Source organism: Hyperolius riggenbachi, chromosome 10 (genome assembly GCF_040937935.1).
Source record: "Hyperolius riggenbachi isolate aHypRig1 chromosome 10, aHypRig1.pri, whole genome shotgun sequence".
NCBI classification, from domain to species: domain Eukaryota; kingdom Metazoa; phylum Chordata; class Amphibia; order Anura; family Hyperoliidae; genus Hyperolius; species Hyperolius riggenbachi.
This window is the reverse complement of record NC_090655.1, coordinates 49,239,416-49,257,450: the sequence shown is the minus strand read 5'-3', so window position 1 is coordinate 49,257,450 and position 18,035 is coordinate 49,239,416. Positions and strand designations below refer to the sequence as shown.

At 47.2% G+C, this 18,035-nt stretch overlaps 1 protein-coding gene across 1 annotated transcript in view; it reads right to left on the bottom strand.

The window, feature by feature from the left end:
* Positions 1–3,681, bottom strand: part of NOP2 (NOP2 nucleolar protein) — a 38,470-nt gene extending 34,789 nt beyond the window's left edge. The window contains exon 1 of the mRNA XM_068259391.1: positions 3,579–3,681. The gene's annotated coding sequence lies outside the window, so the exon portion shown is untranslated. The remainder of the gene's footprint in view (positions 1–3,578) is intronic.
* Positions 3,682–18,035: the final 14,354 nt, after the last annotated feature.

Below are 18,035 nucleotides of genomic sequence, written 5' to 3'. Positions count from 1 at the left end.
ACATGTTTAATGCTGGGATTACACGTTACGTTTTTCGCGTTTGATTCTGCGCGCAATTAGCCATTCGATTTTCTGCTCGATTCTCTTATCTTTTTTCCAGTCACTTCTATGAGAAATCGAGCGGAAAAGAATCGAGCAGAACATCGGACATGTTGGCATTTTATCATCGAAGGCATCTATCGGAACGATTGCAAAAAACGTAACGTGTAATCCCAGCATAAAAGTACAAAAATAGTACACTATAAAGGAGAAGCATGTTGTAACATTGTTTTAAATCAGATAAGTAAAGTACACATCTAGCTGATTAGTCCCACTCATATTGTAGAATAGGAGCGGAGAATTCTTTTTTAGGGAATAGTTCTCCACACCCAGAGATCCCTGTAGAGAAAAGGTGCCCATTTTCAACATTTCAATAATTTATACATAAAGGTTTTTGAGCCAAGACGTTCATAAATCTCAATGGCCTCGATTCATAAAGCATTACCTCATGCGGTAATGCTGAAAACAGCAGACTTTACCGACCACTTAGCAAAATGTCAATTCATAAAGGCTGTTACCGCATGAAAAGCTGACATTACCGACGAGGGAGCTAAATTACTGACTTGGCTGCAGTTACCGACAACACATGTCAGTAAATTGTCAGCAAATGTCAATTCATAAAGCCTTCAACATGCGGTAAGCCTGGCGGTAGTTACCGACACCTCTGGTGAGGTCTTAACAAGTTACCGACAGCTCTGACAGCTCTGATTAATGCAAAGTGCAGAGATCCGAAAGTCTGTTTGATTCATCTGTGGAGAGAGCCGAAGAGACGTCTGTGTGAATCATTTCAGCAGGCAGGGAAAGACTGTGTGACTCATCTGTCTGAGTCATCAGTGGAAAGAGTCGGCTGTGTGAGTAATTTCTGCAGGCAGGGAAAGACTGTGTGACTCATCTGTCTGAGTCATCAGTGGGAGAGCCAGAGAGAGCCGTCTGTGTGATTCATTTCTGCAGGGCAAAGAGGGAATCGGGACACTGCTCTACTCTACCGCTCAATGGGCTGCGGTAATTTACCGACCTCCAAGGGCAGCTGGGGAAATCTTTATGAATTAGCACACAGACCGGGAAAATACCGAGTGCGGTATTTTCCCGACAAGATTTTTGTTATCGCACTGCTGTTTATGAATCGAGGCCAATGTGTTTCGTGAAACATCTATACAGTAGTGTTCACTTCTTCAGGAGAGAATCCTGGCATCATATGATTAAAGCAGGTTTCAGAATAGGTCTGGATTGCCACGTGGTTCAATTTATGACTGACATATTGAAAATAGATTGGATCACAATTTGATGGGAGTCCAAGCTATTAGGTACTCTTGCTGCCATGTCCACAGGTTTGGCAGAGTAGCTTAGTTGGATCTGTGAGCATGTGTCTAAATATTGTCTGGCTACCCTAAAGTGAGCACAAGCAGCTGTCATACAGGAGGTCTGCTTCCCTGAAGAAACACAATAGATGTGCTTTACCCAAAAAAATGTTACCACCTGTGGTGAAGCTGTAACTTGGTGGCCAAACAGTGAGTGTTACGCCATCATCCCCAGTGGCTGAGTAAGAAAAATGTGAGTATAGTACAGCACCACAGAAGATGCTGGCGCTATATAAATCAATAATAATAACAAACAAAGATTTAGGTACATAATATAAATTTAGTAGACAATGGCCTCAATTCACTAAGCTTATCTCCTCCATTTCTATAGTTATCACCATGGTGATAAGGCATGTAGTATTCAGGAAACATTTTACCTCAGGCAAACTATGTGGAGGTAAGTTTTCTCTTGCCTTATCTCCAGCATGATCTTAGTGAATTGAGGCCATAGTCACAGTGAATGCAAATTAGCAGTGATTAAAAGAAAAACTTACAATCCAAAGTGACATGGAGCCTAACAAGTGCACTAAAGCTCGAGTATGATCAATCTTTCCTGGGTTTCCCATACTCTGCTACACTTTCCTAGTGTACTGAGCGGTAGAACTTCAACTATCAAGTGTAGAAACATGTCCGCCTGCGGGTATCGAGCGCGGAATCGATCCGGCGGGTCATCGGACACGTCGGATATTATCAATCAAGCCATCAGCGGCTCGATTGATAACAAAAAACGACCCATGTATGCCCAGCATAAGAAAGCTACACCATCTGCTTTACTTCACTCTACCATCCCCAAGATCCCCATAACCTGAGCCCCGCAAAATTGCCCTTACCAGAGTTCTGCCTTCCCACAGTAACCCTGGGTATTCCCCCTTTCCCAAACTATACCTCCCAATGAGGTGACTATACCCTCCCTCTGAGGTACATCCAGCTCTGGCTGGTCTAAACCGAGGGATAATCCCTACATCACTGAGGAGGCCAAACAAATGTCACATTGACACAACCTTTAGGTGATTGGCACCCCAGACCGCAGAAAAAGAGGGATTTTTTTATACATGGCTCTGCATATTAATCATAAGCGGGGCCGGCCCACTCATGAGGCGGGGTGAAACTTTTGCCTCAGGCGGCAAACTTCTAGGGGCGGCACCCGCACGTCCGTGGGTGCGGGGGGACGGCCGCCGAGCCGGAGGCGTAGCGGGCAGGACGGGGGTATTGGGCCTAGCGGTGGGTCCCCCGATCTGCGCTCCCCTCTAGCTGCAAATAGTTAGGAAGCAGCCGATAGTAAGTGGCACGGGCGGGGAGGACCTTTTCCGCGTTCCAGCGTGCGCTCCACTGACATCACTTCCTGCAACGCCGTCCACTTACAATACAGTGGGCGACGTTGCAGGGAGTGACGTCAGTGGAGCGCACGCTGGAATGCGGAAGAGGTGAGTCCTCCCCGCCCTTGCCTCTTACTATCGGCTGCTTCCTAACTATTTACAGCTGGAGCGGAGCGCCGATTGGGGGACCCAGTCGAGGGAGGGGGGTCCGACCCCCCTCCCCACCGCTAGGCCCAATACCCCCGTCCTGCCCGCTACTCCTCCGGCTCGGCGCCCCCCCCCCCCCCTGCGGGGGGTGGGGGTTAGACAATTTTTTCTAAATTTGCCTCAGGCGGCAAAAAGTCTAGGGCCGGCCCTGATCATAAGATAGCAATGTTATAATATCTTGTCTGTACTGCATGGCTTTCAGGTACTCTTAGCGTGCTTGCATGCTTTTGGAAATGACAAATGAATATTGATTACTGGTTTATTTGCAAAAAAAAAAAAAAAGTGTCCAAAGATTTTGGAATGCAATGGGCAATGATTGCAGTGAGAAGAAAGCATGTTACTTATTTTACATCTTACAATGAGAAGTTTTCCAACTTTTCAGTATTCCCATCAAAATACCATGCAAATGCTACTAACGCCTGCCTTGTGTTTTTCTGAAAGCGCTTTGCACATCCAGTGTAACCCCATATCCAGCTCTGTCTCCCCCTGAGGTGAACCACCTCGCCTCAGGACTCCCCAAACCTGAACCCTACCTCTCCTCAGGTCTTCCTAGGGAAGCCTATTAGCTGACATCTGCCCCCTTCAGGTGAGCCCACGTTTCCCCTTAACTGTCCTCTACCTCCACCAGACAAAAATCACCCCCAAAGTTTCCACTTACCCGAGTTCTGCACTATCGCCTCTCTCACGTGTTGTACAAGAGGCGCTGGGCAATGACGTCAGAGCTCCGGTAGTGCTGTTACGTGGATGGAGGAGGAGCCATCCAAAGTGTAGTACGAGTTGAGAGCAGGTCTCCAGAAACATGGCGGCTGCATAAGGCGAAGCCAGGGATGCAGCGGCCTCTAGAGGAGCCTCGAACGTGCTGCCGCGTGGAGAGGAGGGAAGGTCAGCAGCAGCGCGCTGTAATAATGACTAAAACAGTCAGACTCAGCACTAAGATCTTTGTATTAATGTTCACCTTTCTCGGCTACAGTGTTCCATTATTTCAGCATAGCCATCAAAATAGCATACAAAGGCTACTGAGCAAATGCTATTAACACCATAATACCCACCGAGAGAAGTGATAATCTGCAGAGCACTACTAATGCTCTCTCACACATGCACAGTTCGCCAGGCCTCGTTCATTTACCCCTTTCCATTAATTTGTGTTACTTCACTGTATTGACACTATCTGTATATTCCCCTGTATACTGCTTCTGGATGATAATACCCCTTATTGCAGAACTCCCTCAAATAGATTGTTTTTCATTATATAGTACTTGGTGAAACTGCGGCATGTTAAAACGCAACTACACTCTTGCTGGAACTGCACTTTTGCCAGTTGCACTGGCCACTGAAAACAATGGCTCCACTTGCTAAACGTCATTCTCGTTTTTCCTCACAATTTAAAATCGCACAGCTTTTTGATGCACGCGTTTGTTCCTCGTTCTTTCAGATGTGGCGGAATAAGTTGTAATTGCGACACAAAAAAATTGAAGCGGGAAACACAATCATGAACACAGCAGGGGCGTAACAATACCCTCTGCAAGGGACGCAGGGGGCCCCGTCACGTGTGAAGTCTGTGGGAGGCCTGTCCGGGGTCGTTTTTAGTGGCAGGAGGGGAGGTAGTGGGTAGTCAGTGGCGGGGAGGGGGGCCCCATCCAAAGTTTTGCAGGGGCCCTTGTGAATTCTAGTTACACCCCTGGAACACACTAATGAAAATCTGGGGACTGTGGGGGGGAAAAAACCGCTGCAAGTGTTCCCTGCCTAATGCTTTTTTAGGTGCCATGTATTCTATATAGCAGTGGTGCCTAGTGATGGGCTCACAGGTAGAAAACTATCCAAATCCGTGATTCTAATGAAGCTTAATTGCCACAGGTGTGAGCATGGGGGACAGGGGTTAATTACCTCGATGTCAGTGCACTTCTATGCGCATCACACGCTCGCATGCATCCAATGGGGCGCGTTCCATGACTCAATACCCTGCATTTCCTCCTTCCGGGCCGAAGGAGGGAGTGCGCAGTATTGAGTTGTGGAACACGCACTGACATCTGAATAATTAACCCCTGTCCCCCATACACCTGCGGCAATTAAGCTTCATTACAATCATGGATTCGGATAGTTTTCTACCAGTGAGCCCATCACTAGTGTTGCCCAACCTTTTTCTGCCCGAGGGCCGCACTTCATATCAAGATAAATCTCGTGGGGCGGAACATATGCATACAAAATTTAAATACAGTACCTGGGTGTATGTGCAGAGGCAGATTAATGCAGCTATGGCACATACAGCGAGTCCAGCAGCGGTACCTTCCTAATTTCAGTCTTCCAAATGTATCAATGGCAAGTAATCCTGGGCTGTAGAGGCTGAAGGCAGGCTTGAGCCTTTCGAAAAGGAGTTAGTTATGTGACCTGCAGCTTTCTGGATGACCCCCCCTTGCCCAACACAAGTGGTATGTAAGTTGTGGCCTAGTAATCAGCCATAAGCCATGGGCTCAATTAGTGGCCGAGGTGAAGGTCTGCGCGAAGCACAGTTTCTGGGGCCTAAAGAAGTTGTTTACAGGTTGGCCGGGAAGAAAATACAGTAAGTGGGTGATGGCTGGGATCAGAGACAGTGAGGCCTGAGCTCTAAAGAAACAGTGAGACAAGTGCGGCAAAGGGTTCGGGAGAGGAGAGCCCATTTACCATCCTATGACTCAATCGCCTGATCCTCCACGAGCCACAAAAGCTGGCATCGCAGGCCACAAATGGCCCTCAAGTGGTAGGTTGGGCATGACTGCTATATAGCAATTTCAAAAAAGAAAAAAAAGTTACAACCTGCAAAACTTTCCCATACAACGCAATTCTGGGTATGTTTAATACAGGGAGACCCCAACTTATGAACAACCCAGCAATCCAGAAGCATCACATCAGGGACTTCTCTTGTACCTCTGTCAACTTGCGCTTCTAGAGCCCAAAGTATAGCAGATGGAGAATGCCCATCAGAGCCCAGCACTATGGCGACCTTCCTCTCTGCGCACAGCTTACTGTAGTGCCCAGCATCACCTACTGCATGTCACGTGAAGGGCTGGTCTCCCGCGGAGAGGTGAGTAGCTTACAGCTGCTATACTCTGGATTTAGAAATCGGAAGGAGGCAGGGGACATGGATGAGACACAAGGGGGCACAAATTAAACCATGTTCTGACTGAGGCCGAGTGCACACCGAGCGGGTTTAGGAGCGATCCGCCAACCGCATCCGCAAGTGAAAACGCTTGGCTAATGTACTTCAATGGGCTGGTGCACACCAGCAGTTTGAGGTTTTTAGCAAACGTGCCTCCTGCTGCACATTTGCGGTTTGCAGAAGCGTTTCCGCCTCAAAGTTAAGTATAGGAAAACCACAAACCGTTCGGGAAACCGCTAGATCAGAGCGGTTTTCCAGGCATTTTTGTTACAGAAGCTGTTCAGCAACAGCTTTTACTGTAACAATATTTTTAATCTGCTACACAAAAAGGCTTCCAAAAACGCTAGGTATGTTTAGAAAATGTCTCTAAACATGCCTAGAGTCGCTCTGAAATCAGCTCCAAAAACTGCTAGCGTTTTGACGATCTGCAAGTGGTTTTGGTGTGCACTGGGCCTCAACCTCCCTGGCGGTATATTAAAAACCGCCAGGGGGCAGCGCTGCCGTTTTTTTTTTTTAAATCATGTAGCGAGCCTAGGGCTCGCTACATGATAGCCGCTCAGCGGCATCCCCTCAGCCCCACCGATCGCCTCCGGCGATAGGCGATCAGGAAATCCCGTTCAAAGAACGGGATTTCCTGGAGGGCTTCCCCCGTCGCCATGGCGACGGGGCAGGATGACATCACCGACGTCATGACGTCTAAGGGAGTCCCGAACCACCCCTTAGCGCTGCCTGGCGCTGATAGGCCAGGCAGCGCAGGGGTCTAGGGGGGGGGGGGAGGCTCTACGGCGGCGCGGATAGCGGTGATCGAGCGCAGGGCGGCGGTGATCGGTGTGCTGGCGCAGCTAGCAAAGTGCTAGCTGCGTCCAGCAAAAAAAAAAATTATGGAAATCGGCCCAGCAGGGCCTGAGAAAACCTCCTGCGCTGCTTACCCCAAACTATGTTCGGGGTTACCGCCAAGGAGGTTAAAGGGACCCTGAACAGGTGGAGAAAAAAAAAAAAAAAGCAAAAAAACTTGACCTACTTGGGGCTTCCTCCAGCCCCCCACCCCCGTAGCCCACAAGGTCCCTCTGTGTCTCCTCGGTGGTCAAACTGGTGGCTCCGGTAGGAGCGCAACTTCGGCCAAAGTCATGCGGGTATTGCCCATCTAGGCATCCGGCACATCACCACCTTTCCGCCGTGATGCACGGTACTCGACTAAACAGTGCATGCGCACAACCCTTACAGCAACGGGCGTGTCGATGCACCGGGTGCCTGGAGCCTATCACCTTTACGGAGCCGCCAGCAGGACCACGGAGGGGACCCTGAACGCCAAAAGATCTCAAAGCCTAGGGGGGGGTTTGGGATACTGGAGAAAGCCCCAGGTAAGTCCAGATTTGCTGTTTTTTTGGAGCTGCTCAAGGTCCCTTCACAAATAGATACAGGTTGAGAGTGAACCTACAGTCCCCTATCGTGTTTGTTAACCAGGAACTACCTGTGCACTTACTGTCTGCACTGCCATCTTCTGCACATTTACCTCCTGGCTCCTGTTGGACTTATTTCCACTAGATACAGTTTTCTCGCATGCAAAAACACAGAGCTGGCAGCTCATGTTAAACCAGCTTAATAACACTCACACAACCACTATTTCACTGACCTTCCAGCAAGCTTCTCAATGTTCCAATATGAGACAGGTGGAGGCTTCAGACTCCTCCCACTAAATGGAGGACACAGGTGACTTGATTTACTAAAGTTACATTAGCGGTAATCCACAGCAGCACAGAATAAAACCGTTTGCATCCAGGGAAACACTGGAATTATCATCACACTGACCATCCCTACCTGATATGAGCTGGTCGTCTCTGGCTGCAGAAATCTATCCTATATAATAATAGGCAACTGTCAATGCGTACAGCAGGGACAGTTGTCTCTGTGTAGCTGGGTCCGTGCTTTTTGCTATTGCGCCAGCCACAGGCAAGACGACAAGGACGGAGCCAGGCGGGCATGTGAGCGGGCGGCCGGGTGTGCAGCGGGTGCGCGCAGACAGACCTAGCCCATTTTTAAATGGGCTAAGGTCACTAGTATATATATATATATATATATATATATATATATATATATATATATATATATATATATATATATATATGTATCGCGATCACTCAAACGCCTTGACCGATTTGAACGAAACTTGGTATACAGATCCCTTACTACCTGGGATATGTTCTGGGGATCTCGCGTCCCCCCTGCACACCTGGGCGGAGCTACAAACAGCCAATCAGATTTCACCCATTCATGTCAATGCAAAAAATGTAAAAGGCTGCCATTCTCACAGTAATCAAGCCAGAGTCCCCACACCTGGCACAGTTGATCACGTGGTGACCGAGGTTACAAATCCATCAAATATGGGTGGAGTATAAAACAGCCAATCAAATTTCAGCCATTCATTTTAAATGGGAAAATGTGAACTGCAGCCATTCTAAGGCCTCCTTTCCACGAACTGTTGGGCTGTGTTGCTCAGCAAGCAGTTACCAGGCAGAAGTAAGCAGTTATCATGCAGCAACAAGCAGTTACCAGGCAGCAGTGAGCAGCTGAGAGTTTGAGAGGCATGTCAATGCCTATCAGCGGTCCGTGGAAAGGAGGCCTTCCACTGTTAATGGTAGAGGCTTCAAACTTGCTACAGTCGGTCATGGGTGACTGGGGTTCAAATTCAATAAAGGGGCGGGGCTACAAACTGCCAATGAGATTTCCTTGGTGGATACACTGCTTCCATTCACACATGTTTGATGTCAGGAGCCTGACATCTCACAAACTTGGTCATTGAGTGACTGTGTTTTAAGGTTATAAAAAGTGGGTGGAGCCAAAAACAAATTTCCCTGGGAAAATATAAACTGCAGCCATTCTTAGGCCTCTTTTCCACCAACTGTTTACAGGCAGTGAAATGCCTCTCAAACTCTCACAACTGCTTGCTGCTGCTGCCTGGTAACTGTTCACTGCTGCCTGGCATCTGCTTGCTGAGCACACAGCTTAACAGTCCGTGGAAAAGAGGCCCTACACTGTTAATGGCAGGGTTCTCAAACTTTGCACAGTTGGTCACTGGGTGACAGATTAATATTCAGGAAAATGGGTGGAGCCTTCAACAGTCAATCAAAATTCATCTGTTGATTTTCAAGGAAAATATTTAAATTGCTGCCATTCTTACACTGTTAATAGAAGATGCCTCAAACCTGGTACAGTTAGTCACTGGGGTTCAAATTCAGAAAGGGGAGGAGCCACAAACAGCCAATCAGATTTGTTTCATTTCAATGGGACTATACAAATTGTTACCAAGGACCCCAAAGCTCATAAACTTGGTCAATGAGCGACAATGTCAAGGTTAGAAAAAGTGGGCAGCACCAACAACTACATTTTTTTACATGGGAAAATATAAACTGCAACCATTCTTACACTGTAAATGGCAGGGTTCTCAAACTTGAAACAGTTGGCCACTAGGTGACTGGTATTAATATTCAGAAATGTGGGTGGAGCCTACAGCCAATCAAAATTCACCTATTGATTTTCAAGGGGAATATTTACATTGCTACCATTCTTACACTGTAAATGGCAGAGGCCTCACAGCTGATACAGTCAGTCATTGGGTGACTGGGGGTCCAAATTCAGTAAAGGGGTGGAGCCACAAACAGCCAATCAGATTTGTTAGATTGATTTCAGACATTCTGTTATTGGCAGGGTTCTCAAACTTGACACAGTTGGTCACTGGATGAGTGGGATTAATATTCAGGAGAGTGGAGCATACAACAGCCAAACCAAATTCACTTATTGATTTTCAAGGGGAATATTGAAACTGCTGCCATTCTTACACTGTTAATGGCAGAGACCTCAAACCTGCTACAGTTAGTCATTAAGAGACTGGGGTTCAAATTCACTAAAGGGTGGAGACACAAACAGCAAATCAGATTTCTTTGCTGGATAAACTGCTTCCATTCACACAATTTTGATGCCAGGGACCTGAAAGCTCAAAACTTGGTCATTGAGTGACTGTGTGTCAAGGTTACAAACGCTGGGTGGAGTCAAAAACAGATTCCCTGGGAAAATGTAAACTGCAGCCCTACTTCACCGTTAATGGCACGGTTCTCAAACTTTGCACAGTTGGTTACTGGGTGACTGGGATCAATATTCAGGAAAGTGGGTGGAGCCTACAACAGCCAATCAAAATTCACCTGTTAATTTACAAGGGGAATATTTAAACTGCTGCCATTCTTGCACTGTTAATGGCACAAGCCTCAAAACTGGTACAGTTGGTCATTGGGTGACTGGGATTCAAATTCAGAAAAGGGGTAGAGCCAAAAACAGCCAATCAGATTGGTTTCATTTCACTGGCAAAATACAAATTATTGATCCCAAGGACCCCAAAGCTCACAAACGTGATCATCGAGTGATAATGTGTCCAGGTTACACAAAAAGTGGGCAGAGCCAAAAACAAATTTTACTGGGAAAATATAAACTGCAGCCATTCTTACACTGTGATGTTTATAATTCCTCATGTAAAAGTTGTTGTTGGCTCCGCAGATGGTTACTGGGTGACTGAATAATATTCAGGGAAGTGGGTGGAGCCTATAATAGCCAATCAAAATTCAATTGTTGATTTTCAAGTGGAATATTTAAATTGCTGCCATTTTTACACTGTTAATAGCAGATACCTCAAACCTGCTACAGTTGGTGACTGGGGTCCAAATCCAGTAAAGGGGTGGAGTCATAAACAGCCTATGTTTAATTTCTATGGGATTATACAAATTATTGATGCCAAAGACCCCAAAGCTCACAAACTTGGTCATTGAGTGTTTGAAAAAGTGGGTGGAGCCAAAATCAGCCAAATACATACCCAGGTAACGCCGGGTCATCAGCTAGTTACCTATAAAGATCTACAAGTGCATCGAATAAAAAAACAGGAAAAATCAGCACCATTTGCTGTACTGGTCAGACTCTTTGGGGGGTCCTTGGTGATACTCACTGTGCCTCCGGTTAAGATATCCACTATGCAGCAAAGGAAAAAGGGAAACTGGGCAGCAGCTGAGTTACAAATATCAATTTATTTCATCCCATCCAGTGAGAGAAACACAACATCAGGCAGTAGGTCATAGACCTGGTGCACACCAAAAACCGCTAGCAGAGCCACAATTTTTTGATGCATTTTATGATGAAGTATTTTGCAGTTTTGTGTAGCTTTTTTTTACTTAAAGTGAAGAGTTTTTGGTAGCATTTTTGTGTAGCAGATTACAGAGGTTACAGTAAAGCTGTTACTGAACAGCTACTGTAACCAAAACACCTGGAAAACCGCTCTGATCTGGCATTTTTCAGAGCGTTTTTGCATTTTTCCTATACTTAACATTGAAGGCAGAAACGCCTCAAAAATCCAAAAAAATGCTACAGCCCGGGAGTTTGCGTTTCAGCTAAAACCGACCCGCTCTGGTGTGCACCAGCCCATTGAAATACATTACCCAAGCGTTTCCTCAGCCGCAAGTGTTCCTAAAAACGCAACCAAACCGCTCTGGTGTGCACTAGGCCTAAATGTGCCCACTTACACGATTTCCCGCCAATAGACAGCAGATCACTGCTGCCGAATCTGCTGTGAAATCGATGCGCAAACCCTGACCGATCAACAGATTTGTCCAAAATCCATCGATCCCATCAATCGTCAGCGCGGACAATTTTGCTCGATCGCCGACGGGTCGTGAGTGCGTCGATAGCGGCATTTGAATGTCCGACGACCAATGCTAGTGGCAATACATTACCTGATGCAGCCAGCGCGAGACAGGAAGTAAAGCGAAGCTGGAGCCCAGAGTGGTGAAAAGACAGCAGAGACCGGGAGACTCGCGCCATCCGGATCAGGTAATGTATGCAGGGGACGGCGGCGGCAGCTCCACAGATTGTGAATCGGTTTCATAGTGAAATTGATTCAAAATCTGTTTGCAGTATAGGAAGCCAATAAATCCCACTTTGATCAGATTCAGTCACAGAGGGATCTATCTGCTGGTCGATCTGGTGGAAATCGACCAGTGTATGACTGCTTTAACAGCAATTTCGCATGCTAGATGCTCGCTTCCTCAGAGACCTCTGAGGAAGCGAGCATTTAGCTTGCGAAACGGCTGTTAGACCTACTGCCTGATGTTGTGTATCTGTCACTGGATGGGATGAAATAAATTGGTATTTGCAACTCACCTGGTGCCCAGTTTCCCTCTTTCCTTTGCTGCATAAAGATCTACAAGTGTGACCTCTCCTGTGCAGAATCAAATTCAAAAAATTAATTGTAACGCCAGGTTCATAGTGGTTGTTGCAGTTCCTGTAATAGTAGGAATGCAACAGACCAAAAAAGCAGTGCCGCATGTCACACACAGCGAATGAAAAGTATGCTTCGCTGTGAGGGCTCGTTTCCACTATCGCTAATCCGCATGCGTCGAACGCATGCAGCTTCGCACTTGTAATGCAAGTGGATGGGCCTGTTTCCACTGTAGCGTTAAGATGCGTTTTTTTCAGCGGTGAAAAAACACACAAAAGAGCCGCAGAATTCGCCTGCGAGTGGAATGCATGCGAATCACATGCAATGTATTTAATAGAGAAATCGCATGTGTTTTCCCCATGCGTTTTTTGCCGCGAATTCGCATAGGTACAAATGTAAATTCACACAGGCAGTGACATGGTTAAAAATCGCATATACCCTCACTATGCGAATTCGCGGCAAAACCGCATGGGGAATCACATCCGCATGTGATTTTATCAGCGGTGGAATCCAGGCGATTCCGCACCGCAATAGTGGAAACGAGCCCTTATGGTAACAGTCTGCAATGCATCGTCATACCACAACACACCCTCCGTACTATGAACATCGCATGTGTGCCTGTTGGGGCCCCTTTCCACAGTTTTACATTATTCAAATCACCGCAATTTGTTGTGTGTGCAGTGCAAGTGCAGTGCTTTTGCACTGTGAAATTTCACATAACAGTGCAATTGCCAAGTGATTTATCTGCACTCCTATACAATGTATTTGAGCTCAATTGCACGCCAACTGATGACACTGATGGGAATGATTCACTGCGGTTTCCATCTGTTTTAGAGTATTGCAATCCGCAAACGATCGGAATGAGATTGCAAAGGCCCTTTACTGGGTCTAGTCTCCCCGGGTTTATTGGACATTGCACCTGCATTTACTGCCCCATGAGAGCATTCCCCATACAGCAGCAAATGGAGGCGACACAGGCTTCAATAAATCTGGGGAGCACAAACTGCACTGAGTAAGTAAACAACTAATGGGACAGACCAGTTGGCATCTGTCTGTACACTGGCTCATGGCTGGCAGGCCAGGACTGCAAGCAGCACCTTTGTGCACATTGTATGCAGCCAGGGAGGAGCTCCGGATAAAATCCGAATGAGTTTCATTCGGATTTCATCCTCTTATTAGTGCAGCTGAGCAAGAGAGAGAGTGTGTGTGAGGTGGGTTTAAACTTACCCAGCAGCCCCCTTCTTTAACTCGTCCCACGCCACAGTCACATGACTACAAACACTTCCTCCTTCCGGGTTGAAGGAGGAAGCGTAGTAGTCACGTGACGCCTCTAGGAACACAGCATGAGATGCACCGTAGGACGGGTTAAAGAAGAAGGCTGCTGGGTAAGTTTAGCCCACACACACACAGCTGCACTAGAGGCTGAAATTTGGATTTCCTCCGAATTTTATTCGGAGTGCATCCCTGTATGCAGTTTAAGGCCTCTTTTCTACGGACTGTTGAGCTGTGTGCTCAGTGAGCAGTTACCAGGCAGCAGTGAGTAGTTGTGAGAGTTTGAGAGGCATTTTACTGCTTAACAGTCCATGGAAAAGAGGCCTAAAACTGGAGCAGTAAGGACCAGCAAGAGGTTGCATTTGATTGGCCTAATTTCAAGCCTGAATTATTACCACCACACTGACCAGCAGTCAGGCAATACTTTCCAAATCTGATTAGCCCTGTGTAAGGACTAAAATAGTCTACAAGATGCTATTTATATAGTTTGCATACACATTTTATGCAGTCTGGATTTAGGCCAGTCTGACTCGGCAGGCCTTACTCTTGATTGGTCAATTTGTAAGCTGCATACACATTGCACTACATGCGCAGCCAAGCTATAATGATTAGCATCTCATGGTCCACCTCTAGAATTAATTTCTCGCATTCATGTATACAAGACTTCTCACGTGTCTCACCTCTCCTCTGAAATGCATTTCCACAGCACATCAGTCACTCTCCAAACTTTGAAATCTTTAAACGCTTTCTTCAAAACTTTTTTTTTCCCGACAAGCATATGCTCTAACTTAAGCCATTCCCCTTCAACCTCTTAAAGAGACTCTAACATTAAAAAGATCCCCTGGGGGGTACTCACCTCGGGTGGAGGAAGCCTCCGGATCCTAATGAGGCTTCCCACGCCGTCCTCTGTCCCACAGGGGTCTCGCCGCAGCCCTCCGAACTGCCGGCGACTGTGCCGACTGTCAGTTCAATATTTACCTTTGCTGGCTCCGGCGGGGGCGCTGTGGCGGCTTTCCGTTCCGAACTACACGGAAATACCGGATCTCATTCGGGTCCGCTCTACTGCGCAGGCAACTTGCGCCTGCGCAGTAGAGCAGATCCGACGGCGATCGGGTATTTCCTGGTAGTTCGGAGCCGACAGCCGTCAGAGCGCCTGCGCAGGAGCCAGGAAGGTAAATATTGACGTCACCGCTGCACGGACTCCACGGAGGGCTGCAGCGAGACCCCTGATTGATGGAGGACGGCGTGGGAAGCCTCATTAGGATCCGGAGGCTTCCCCCACCCGAGGTGAGTACCCCCCAGGGGATCTTTTCATGTTACATATCCTCTTTAAGTTTTACTCCTTACTAATTAACCTTAAAGAGAACCCGAGGTGGGTTTGAAGAATATTATCTGCATACAGAGGCTGGATCTGCCTATACAGCCCAGCCTCTGTTGCTATCCCAAACCCCCTTAAAGCAAACTCGAGGTGGGTTTGAAGAATATTATCTGCATACAGAGGCTGGATCTGCCTATACAGCCCAGCCTCTGTTGCTATCCCAAACCCCCCTAAGGTCCCCCTGCACTCTGCAATCCCTCATAAATCACAGCCACGCTGCTGACAAACAGCTTGTCAGAGCTGGCTGTGTTTATCTCTATAGTGTCAGTCTGCTGCTCTCCCCGCCTCCTGCAGAACTCCGGTCCCCGCCTGCATCCCTTCCCTTCCTGCTGATTGGAGGGAAGGGATGGGGGCAGGGACCGGAGCTATGCAGGAGGCAGGGAAGCAGCTGAGACTGACACTACAGATGTAAACACAGCCTCACAGCACGGCTGTGATTTATGAGGGATTGCAGAGTGCAGGGGGACCTTAGTGGGGTTTGGGATAGCAACAGAGGCTGGGCTGTATAGGCAGATCCAGCCTCTGTATGCAGATAACATTCTTTAAACACACCTCGGGTTCTCTTTAAAGGAAACCTAAACAGAGGGATATGGATGTTTCCTTTTAAACAATACCAGTTGCCTGGAAGTCTGGCTGAACTCTTCGGCTGCAGTAGTGGCTGAATCACACCTGAAACAAGCATGCAGCTAATCCAGTCTGACTTCAGTCAGAGCACCTGATCTGCATGCTTGTTGAGGGGCTGTGGCTAACAGCATTAAGGGGCCCATACACTGGTTGATTTTAGCCTTCAATCGAATCAATTGGAAATCGATTGCCAACCGATCGATTTGCAGCCAATTTCAAACGATTTGATCTGACAGGATGGAAGATCTAAGTCGATCTGCTGCTGGCAGCAGGATCAATGGCCCATAGAGTTGCATTGGATCTTATGGCCCAATAATGCATTTAGAATGATTTTCAAAAGATTTGATTCTGAAATCCATTGGAAATCTGTTCCTAGTGTGTGGCACACAGATTCCTGTCAGATTAGACTTGACAGAAATCTGATGGTCAAATCTGTTGTAAATCTATAAGAGTATGGCCACCTTTATGTCCCCATCTACACCATACAATTTTTGTGCGATTCAATTCAATTTGTCCGATCGGGATTCGATTTGCTATGGTTTTGCAATGACATTCGACCACACTATCGAATCCCGAATGGAATCAAATTGAATGCCACACAAAAAAAAAAATGTATAGTGTAGATGGGGCTTTAGAGACCTAGGATCAGCAGGAGAATCCAGCAACTGGTATTTTAAAAGAAAAATCCATATTCTTCTCAGTTTAGGTTCCCTTTAACCACTTGAGGACCGCAGTGTTAAACCCCCCTAAAGACCAGGCCATTTTTCAACAAATGAGCCACTGCAGCTTTAAAAGGAACTTAAAGAGAATCTGTATTGTTAAAATCGCACAAAAGTAAACATACCAGTGCGTTAGGGGACATCTCCTATTACCCTCTGTCACAATTTCGCCGCTCCTCGCCGCATTAAAAGTGGTTAAAAACAGTTTTAAAAAGTTTGTTTATAAACAAACAAAATGGCCACCAAAACAGGAAGTAGGTTGATGTACAGTATGTCCACACATAGAAAATACATCCATACACAAGCAGGCTGTATACAGCCTTCCTTTTGAATCTCAAGAGATCATTTGTGTGTTTCTTTCCCCCTGCAGCTATCTTCCACTGAAGTGTCAGGCTGTTTCTTCCTGCAGAGTGCAGACAGCTCTTCCTGTATGTAATTCCTCAGTATGTGAAAGCCCAGCCAGCTCAGAGGACGATTTATCCAGCTTGTAAAAGATAAGAGAGAAGCTGTTCTAATCTAAATAATACACAGGCAGTGTGCAGAGAGGGGCCTGGAGGGAAGAGATGCATCACAGAACCACAACACTAAAGAACTTGGCAGCCTTCCAGACACAGGCTGACAAGAGAGAAATAAGTTCATTTATTACAGAGATGGTAATAGAACGTGCTGCAGTAAGCCAGAACACATTAGAATAGCTTTTGGAACTTGTAGGATGATAAAAAACAGCATGCAATTTTTGTTACAGAGTCTCTTTAAACTGAGATGGATATGGATGTTACCTTTTAAACAATACCAGCTGCCTGGCAGTCTTGCTGATTTCTTTGGCTGCAGTAGTGGCTGGATTAACTGCATGCTTGTTTCAGGTCTGTGATTCAGTCTGACTTCAGTCAGAACACCTGATCTGCATGCTTTCTGAGGGGCTGTGGCTAAAAGTATTAGAGACAGGATCTACAGGAGAGTCAGGCAACGGGTATTTTAAAATGAAAAATCCATATCCTTGTCAGTTTAGGTTCCCTTTAGGGCAGGGGTCTCAAACTCAATTTACCTGGGGGCCGCAGGAGGCAAAGTCAGGATGAGGCGGGGCCGCATAAGGGAATCAATCAATCAGCAGCTCCCGGGCGCCCCCAACCGCCCCCCCCACCTCCCATCCCTTGCATTGATTTTTATTTCAAAATCAAATTCACACTGAAGCGAACTATTTTGCCTTTTTTTACCTTATATTCCACTTCAGTGCTCCCATTACAAGTAATCCGCCGCGTCCCCACCGCAAAACGAGGGCTGCAGAGCCCTCAAATCGCCCGTGGGGCAATTCGCCAGCATTTCGTGGAAGGGGCAGAGCTTTCAGCTTCAGCTCTGCTCCTCCTGACGTCAATCGCAGCGCATCGCCGCCTCTGCCTGCCCCTCTCACTCTTCCTTAACAGAGAGGGGTGGGCAGAGGCGGCGATGCGCCGCGATTGACGTCAGGAGGGGCAGAACTGAAGCTGAAGGCTCTGCCCCTTCCAAGAAAGGCCGGCGGATTGCCCCCCGGGCGATTTGGGGGCTCTGCAGCCTTCGTTTAGCGGCGGATTACTTGGGAGCACTGAAGCAAACTATAAGTAAGCTTTTGCCAGCGAGGGCCACAAAATATTGTATCGAGGGCCGCAAATGGCCCACGGGCCGCGAGTTTGAGACCCCTGCTTTAGGGCCTCGCTGCAGGGCTGCACAACCCAGCACACAAGTGATTCACCCCCCCCCCC